This window comes from Pinus tabuliformis, chromosome 5_2, assembly GCF_031772625.1.
Source record: "Pinus tabuliformis cultivar Carrire ecotype Pingquan chromosome 5_2, CPIR1, whole genome shotgun sequence".
Taxonomy (NCBI): domain Eukaryota; kingdom Viridiplantae; phylum Streptophyta; class Pinopsida; order Pinales; family Pinaceae; genus Pinus; species Pinus tabuliformis.
The window spans coordinates 359,792,854-359,801,658 of NC_142306.1; the positions used below are offsets into that span (position 1 = coordinate 359,792,854).

General features: G+C 38.3%; 2 pseudogenes across 1 annotated transcript; both read right to left on the bottom strand.

The window, feature by feature from the left end:
- Nucleotides 1–625: 625 nt before the first annotated feature.
- On the bottom strand, nucleotides 626–8,577 carry LOC149158950 (G-type lectin S-receptor-like serine/threonine-protein kinase At5g24080; annotated as a pseudogene). Its single transcript, XR_016261736.1, has 7 exons — nucleotides 8,025–8,577; nucleotides 7,507–7,694; nucleotides 2,923–4,195; nucleotides 2,678–2,833; nucleotides 2,305–2,521; nucleotides 986–1,065; nucleotides 626–886 (listed from the first exon to the last, which is right to left on the bottom strand). The product of XR_016261736.1 is annotated as a G-type lectin S-receptor-like serine/threonine-protein kinase At5g24080 (transcript).
- LOC149158951 (DNA damage-repair/toleration protein DRT102 pseudogene) lies at nucleotides 8,054–8,464 on the bottom strand (annotated as a pseudogene).
- Nucleotides 8,578–8,805: the final 228 nt, after the last annotated feature.

Below are 8,805 nucleotides of genomic sequence, written 5' to 3' on the forward strand. Positions count from 1 at the left end.
CATTGTTTGAAATTTGACAAAGCCAGTTTAATGAAAAGGTAAGCCACTTTATTTGGAGAAACCAAAGCTTTCAATTCAGATCTTGCAATCCAGATTTAAGCTAGGATAGTGATTCTCAGAAAAGATATATACTCTCTTGATATTGGAGCGAAAGTAGATATGTTGGCTCTTCTTGCCTATTCAGGGAGGGGTAATTTGCATACTGAATATTTAGTTTGAGATATGATGTAATCTCTTTCGCTAATATTCAAAGAATCTTATATTTCATTAATGGAAAAAGAGATTATTGGAAATTGAGGCTTTGAATATTTTTCCATAATCCACCATCAACTCGATATTTCATATGCCATTCTTCGTTATGGGAAAAAACAATTCTAGCACTAACTCCTCACAGGAAAGGAAACGTCTTCAAGCAACTAAATTTGACATAAGATCAGAAACTAAAACATATATACACAACTAAAGAGAATAAGAGTAATTACTCTATTCATTCAAGGTCAAAACTGTGCTACCTGTCTCAAACAGCATGCTACACCAATGACCATTCTCTTCATCTCACTCATGTCATAAGCATCTTCCAAAAGTGGATTTGCAAGTTCTTTTACAGAGCCAGCTACCAGTAATGGCCTTGCCTAAATTTTGAAATTTACAAGAGATTAAGATTTTGAACCAAGACAAAGAAACCAAAAGAATCCAAAATTATCAAATACAAAACAAGCAAGGACACTAGAGCCCTACCCACATAACCAGGCTTTCTTGGCCTTTAGGATTCTTGTCATTGATTAGTTTTCTTCCAGTTATTAGCTCTAGAAGAACTACTCCAAAGGAATACACGTCCGTCTTCTCATTAACCTTGCCATACATGAAATATTCTGGAGCCAGATACCTGAAATATGATAGCAGCTAGTTTTATGAAGTCTTGATTATAAATGACATTTATTTTCCTAAGGAAAGAGCTGGTGTAAAGAAAGAAATGGATATTTACCCAAATGTACCTACAACATCACTACATGTCATATATGCAGATGTTGTTGAAGCCCATTTGGCCAGCCCAAAATCTGACAACTATTCACAGAATATCTTTAGTTAACAATCCATCGAAAGATGATTTGCTAGTTAATGATCAAGCAAATCTTATTATAACATCTCCAACCAAAAAATACAAACAATTCAACAGAAGCTTGAGAACTTGTTTCTCTCACAAAGATCAAGATACCTGAGGTTCGATGTTTTCAGAAAGAAAAATATTAAATGATTTCACATCTCTATGGATGATAGGATGAGAACAACCTTCATGCAGATAAGTCAAAGCTTCAGCAATTCCAATGGCCACTTTCAGCCTACCTTTCCAATGGGCCTGTGGCTTGTCCTTTCCTCCTGTAACCCAACTTTTTCTGAGAACTGGGAACAACACTTAACACTAAAAAATAATAAAAATCTCCAAGGACGTAACATGATAAATGCATGAAAATTGGCATACTACATACCATAAAGAGTTTCTTCCAGACTTCCTCTCAGTAACAAGTTGTAGACCAAAAAGTACTCCTCCTCTTCAACACAGTAACCAATTAATGAAACAATTTCTTCGTTATGGGCAAAAACAATTCTAGCACTAACTCCTCGCAGGAAAGGAAACGTCTTCAAGCAACTAAATTTGACATAAGATCAGAAACTGAAACATATATACGCAAGGAAAGAGAATAAGAGTAATTACTCTGTTCATTCAAGGTCGAAACTGAGTTGCCTGTCTTGGACAACGTGCTTCACCAATGACCATTCTCTTCATCTCGCTCATGTCATAAGCATCTTCCAAAAGTGGATCTGCAAGTTCTTTTACAAAGCCAACTGCCAGTAATAGCCTTGCCTAAATTTTGAAATTTACAAGAGATTAAGATTCTGAACCAAGACAATGAAACCAAAAGAATCCAAAATTATCAAATACAAAACAAGCAAGGACACTAGAGCCCTACCCACATAACCAGGCTTTCTTGGCCTTTAGGATTCTTGTCATTGATTGGTTTTCTTCCAGTTATTAGCTCTAGAAGAACTACTCCAAAGGAATACACATCCGTCTTCTTATTAACCTTGTCATACATGAAATATTCGGGAGCCAGATACCTGAAATATGATAGCAGCTAGTTTTATGAAATCTTGATTATAATGACATTTATTTTCCTAAGGAAAGAGCTGGTGTAAAGAAAGAAATGGATATTTACCCAAATGTACCTACAACATCACTACATGTCATATATGCAGATGTTGTTGAAGCCCATTTGGCCAGCCCAAAATCTGACAACTATTCACAGCACAAAAGTTCTCATCCAGCAAGATGTTCTCAAGCTTGATGTCGCAGTGTATGATCCTATCCCTACATTTCTCGTGAAAATATGTAATTCCCTGATCTGTAGCTAAGTAGATGTTGTAGCGAGTATCCCAATCTAGAAACCTTGGATCATTCGAAGATGAACGGAATATCCATCTATCCAAGGATCCATTTGGCAGAAACTCATGGACAAGGAGCCTAAAATGAATAATTTACAAGTTAAATTTCATTAGTAGTTCTGTGATACACACTTTAGCAGGGATTTTTTACCTTAACACGTAATCTGGGATTCTGTCCTATTCTTTGCTAAGATGAAGATGTGAAAAATCAAAAGGAATGCAAACAAACACTCACCTTTGTAATCCCTCGGAGCAATATCCACAGAGACGAACTAAATTCCTATGGTGAATGGCACCAATCGTTGTCACCTCTGTTTTAAATTCCCTCTCTCCTTGTGGCAGCAATCTCTCCAACCGTCTGAGAGTGAACCCTTGTATACAGTCCCAAAACCTCATGCCAAAGCGGTCTCCCATTAGTACAAAACAAATTTTAAAATCAAAACCTTTATATTTTGCAGATAAATTGTTAGGCTTTCATACCAGTTCCAAGCCTCTCTCTGAAGTTGTTTGTCGCAATCTATAGATTCACGAAGGGAAAACTCACAGGAGTCCTGGAACAAAAATGGAAGCATCCAAGCTTCATCTATTTTTCATCATAATTATGCTGCTACAGCAAATAAGATAAACACACACACTAGAAATACAACACCAAGAATAGTTCCTAGAATAAGTATCTTTAGATGGGATTGATATTTCAAATGCTGGAGAGGGCACCCATTTGAGGATCCCATTCTGCTATTATTAATGAGGCTAACTTTCATGAAAAATGTGTAATTGGGATTTTGCAAACCTCCAAAAAGAAGGTTTCCTAGTGTCCAACAGTAGGGTTTCAGGTCAGAAACCCCATATACAGAAGCTACACATGAGCATGTAGACAAGCAGAGATCCCAACATGCAGACATTGCAGAAATATTTCTGTAATTGAAAATGACTGAACTTCCACCATAGTAATTTGTTTGCAGAACAGTCACAATCTTGTACCTTGAATACTCATGAAATTAGAGGCAAACACCCTAGAAATGGTCTACTTGAATCAACTGGATTTGATCCAGGTGGGCAGCTGCAATGTGGGTTACCCTTAGCATCAAGGCGACAGATACCATTCCCACAAATTCCAGCAATACTACAAGGATTCGAAACTGCAACCCAATCTACAATCCAGCTGGAACTGACATTAGCATCCCATCTGTACAATCTCAAATTGCCATCATGTTCGAGAGTGATCTGCCTCAACGCTCGACCGTCTTGAGCCAAACTATTTTTGTTATGATAAATATATACCAACTCCTTTGAGGGCTCACCAAAGCTCATGCTAAAACTTCCAAACAGATTGAGGAAAGCAACCACAGAACCGGTCACGTTGTATATCATGGGCCCTGACCAGTATGAATAATTGAAAAATTCATAAGGGATATTGTAATTCAATGCAATCTTCAGAGATTCTGGATCTTGCATTATTTTGAGAAAGTAACGGCCTCTAGATACATCAGTAGAAGAATTCCAGCTGGTGAGGTTTAAAGATTGTGTCAATTCTTGTCCTGGTAGTAGTGTGTCTGTTGGAGATGCAAAGCTTTGCCAAACAATGTCTGAGTCGAAGTTGTAGAGAACAAAATTGCTCGAATCTTGCATCTCCCCTGACTCAACAGATAATCCAGTGGTCTCAGCCATCCAGACCATTGATTGTCCATCTCCCAGTTGAAGATTTCCATCTTGGCCAAGAGTGAGGAGTCCTTCTTCACTTACTGGCCGGTCTCTGACAAACCTAAAACCGCAAACCTTCAAATTTAACAAATACATAGACAATACAATAATAAAAGTCGATCATCACTGCAATCCAAGAACTTATGCATCCAAACAGGAAATTTCACTATATAAAGACACTACCGTAACATATATGAAATATGAGTCGGCTAATACAAAAGCAATGCAGTAACAAACATAAGAGAGGAACGTAAAAATGCAAAAACAGAGGGTGTATTTTTTGGGGGCTATTTTTCCATGAATTCCAATTTGAACATTGCTGACTAATCTCTGGACTTGATGATAAGGAATTGGAATTCATGATTCCCATCAACCTGATTTGGTGATCTTTGGACATTAATATAATTCCTACTGCTTTCGTTCTCCCTGTCATTTTACACACCTTCACAAAAAATATTAAGCACCATATAATAAGCAAATATTAAGCACCATATAGTAAGTTACTGATTCACTCACTGCCTTTACATCTTCTCTCTTGAATGAGAATAAAATAATATTCAATGAACAGGACAAAAAGAATCAAATATTCACTTACTACATGATGTTTAATATTGTCCACCAAATATGGTACTAAGGCCAATGATCACGCCTTGATGAGAAAAAGAAACAACTTGGCTGCATGTCAGCCAAACAACAAGAATGATCTTCTCAAAAGCTATGATTAGGACCTTACGCTAAATTCAATGACAGAGAGTTGAAGGCTAATGTAACGTGGCTAGCTCATCACAATCCTATATTAATGCATGCACCTCAGATGCTAAATTCAAATCCTGCTCCTCAAGTCTTCATTCATTCAAAGATGATCGAGATAAATCTTAGGAGGAGTAAACAAGTGAAGAGAGCAGGAATTGAAAGACATCCTCTACAAGATGTTGAGGTTACACAGGTACCGGGTTCTCATGGATGATGTTATGGTGAAAAGGAGAGATAGCTATAGAGGAGATGACTCAAATGGCCCAAACCAGCAATCTATATAGCAGGCAATCACCAGGCTTTGGATCCTAATTGGTGGGAGTTGGAGGGTAGACTTTCTCTGGTATAGGTATCAAGAAGCAAGAAGTTCAGATAATGAGTTATGAGCTCTCGTCTACTGTTCTCGGATCTTTGTAATTTTTTTCATCTCCTAAGGCATGTAGTGAGCTTCACGAGAGAAGTAGCAACACCAGAATTGATGAAACTCTCCCATCATTCCGTGCAGTGAGCTTCACTAGAGAAATAGCAACATAGCAACACCAGGTTTGATAATTTCCAAGTAGTTCGTTTTTTCAAATTTTTGAAATAAGATTGATTAGAAAGTTCCTCATACTTAACTTTAAGCTAAATATAATAGACATATTTGTCTCAATTACAGATTCCAAACATCCCAAAGAGAATGAAACAAATCTCAATTACAGATTCCAGACATCCCAAAGAGAATGAAACAAAGTTAACTGTTGGCTTTTCTCCATGCCAGGATACCGGCATATGCAAGCTCAAAGAAATGTAATATTGTTTAAGAAATGTAATACTATTTGAGTTTAGATCAAATTTAAAAAGGATAAGCTACTTAAATCAAGCACCTTCATTTGGCTAAGTATCTTCGAGACTTGCACTCAGTCCAAATAACTTATTCTTGAGGGAATCCAACCTTGGCAGGTGGCAGCATGTCGCCCAACAACACATCAATAAACAGATTCTTATGTTAATAAGAGGCATTCTGGTTTTATGTGGGGGAAGTTTTCTCTTAGTTTGTATGATAGCCTGAAAGGAGTTATTCACCATTGGCTGTATCTCTTGAATCTTAATGGCATCAAATCTCTTTTAATGATAACGACAAGCACACAAAATGCACCTTCACAGCAAATATTAAGCACCATATAGTAAGTTACTGATTCACTCACTGCCTTTACATCTTCTCTCTTGAATGAGAATAAAATAATAATCAATGAACAGGACAGAAAGAATCAAACATTCACTTACTACATGATGTTTAATATTGCCCACAAAATATGGTACTAAGGCCAATGATCATGCCTTGATGAGAAAAAGAAACAGCTTGGCTGCATGTCAGCCAAACAATAGGAACTATCTTCTCAAAAGCTATGATTAGGACCTTACGCTAAATGCAACGACAGAGAGTTGAAGGCTGGTGTAACGTGGCTGGCTCATCACAGTCTTATATTAATGCATGCACCTCAGATGCTAAATTCAAATCCTGCTCCTCAAGTCTTCATTCATTCAAAGATGATCGAGATAAATCTCAGGAGGAGTAAACAAGTGAAGAGAGCAGGATGGGGCAAAAAGGACTGCAAGGAATTGAAAGACATCCTCTACAAGATGTTGAGGCTACACAGGTACCGGGTTGTCATGGATGATGTTATGGTGAAAAGGAGAGATAGCTATAGAGGAGATGACTCGGATGGCCCAAACCAGCAATCTACACAGCAGAAAATCACCAGGCTTTGGATCCTAATTGGTGGGAGTTGGAGGGTAGACTTTCTTTGGTACAGGTATCAAGAAGCAAGAAGTTTAGATAATGAGTTATGAGCTCTCGTCTGTTGTTCTCAGATCTTTGTAATTTTTTTCATCTCCTAAGGCATGTAGTGAGCTTCACGAGAGAAGTAGCAACACCAGAATTGATGATACTCTCCCATCATTCTGTGCAGTGAGCTTCACTAGAGAAATAGCAACATAGCAACACCAGGTTTGATAATTTCCAAGTAGTTCATTTTTTCAAATTTTTGAAATAAGATTATTAGCAAGTTCCTCATAGTTAACTTTAAGCTAAATATAATAGACATCTTTATCTCAATTACAGATTCCAGACATCCCAAAGAGAATGAAACAAATCTCAATTACAGATTCTAGACATCCCAAAGAGAATGAAACAAAGTTAACTGTTGGCTTTGCTCCATGCCAGGATATCGGCATATGCAAGCTCAAAGAAATGTAATAATGTTTAAGAAATGTAATACTATTTCAGTTTAGATCAAATTTAAAAAGGAGAAGCTACTTAAAGCAAGCACCTTCATTTGGCTAAGTATTGTCGGGACTTGCACTCTGTCCAAATAACTTATTCTTGAGGGAATCCAACCTTGGCAGGTGGCAGCATGCCACCCAACAATGCATCAATAAACAGATTCTTATGTTAATAAGAGGCATTCTGGTTTATGTGGGGAAAGTTTTCTCTTAGTTTGTATGATAGCCTGAAAGAATTTATTCACCATTGGTTGTATATCTTGAATCTTAATGGCATCAAGTCTCTTTTAATGATAACGACAAGCACACAAAATGTTGCAAATTAAAATGCAGAGTTGAACATACCTATTTGCCATCGAAACAGGTTTGTTATTATTGCCCGGTATGCCTACATACAGTGTGCCCAACACATACAATTGGCAAGAGACGGGATAAAAGCCTAATGCAAAGGTCCCATTCTTGGACATCCAAAACTTTTGCCCCTTCACTGAAATTGTGGAATTGAGGGAAACCCGACCCGTCGTCATCTCACCCTAAAATTGCAAGGAGGGTGGTATGAAGTAGATTATCATTAACGTTATTAGGGCTATATATGAATACATTCCTGCTACTAATGAATCAGTAAATAATGATTCTAATAATAATGGCCTCTCTATCAATGCAATTCCCACTTCTGCTTCCTCCTCCACTGCCACATGTATCCCTCAGTTTATACATGTATATATAAGAATCAAAACCAGAGTTTGAACTGATTCGGACAACAATGTCCAATCTGATCCAAACTTTAATTCGAAAAGGTTGATTTTGAATTGCATTAAATTGGAAACAGGGATTTTGATTATTGGGAAGGCGGAGGGTTGTACCAGACATTATCTTGAATCGCCCTCCATTGTCAAAGAAATGTGAAGTGGGGTCTGAGACAGAAGCCCTCTTCGGGGATGGTGTGCATTCCTCCAACTGGTATAACGTTCGAGTTGTTGATCGACCTGCAGTTCTGGGCATCCTCCACGGAATCGCAGGTGACAGAATAGACGCCTGGGAACTTGTTGGCAAAAATGGAGACCCCGACACCGGTTCCGCAGGCCACCAGTCCCTTGATTTCCACTTGATTTTCACTGTGCTCGGCTTCGCTCACCCTTATTCCGACTTCTTCCCCGACATTGTAGTATTTATTGGTGCCGAGATCTTGGACCTCGATACCCTTTGATCGGTGGTGTTCGACAAATGAATCTTTGAGTGTGCAGCCGAAGTCATCAGCTCCTGCAATGATCTTAAGAGGCTTATTGGCGTCAGTGCTTCCCATTTTCCTGGACCGCCAATGAGGAGGGTTTGGGAGATTGGAAAAGCAATGAAGGGAGAAAGGGTAGTGTCGAATATAGAGGGAGGAGTAGGTGCACACAGGTGCATGCACCTGGATTTGGGATTGTGCTGCACCCAAGGGGTGTCCTGGAACTCTGGCCTATGACATTCCAATATTCTAAACTGCCTACAACATTCTTCACCGATGATCCAATGGCTGAAGATTATTTGATTGTCTAACAATCGATCTGAGGGCCCATAACAAGACACGGTGGCATGGAGGGGAGTTCATTTCAGAGGGAACGCCTTACTACATAATGAATTAAGAAGAATTTTGCATGGTTT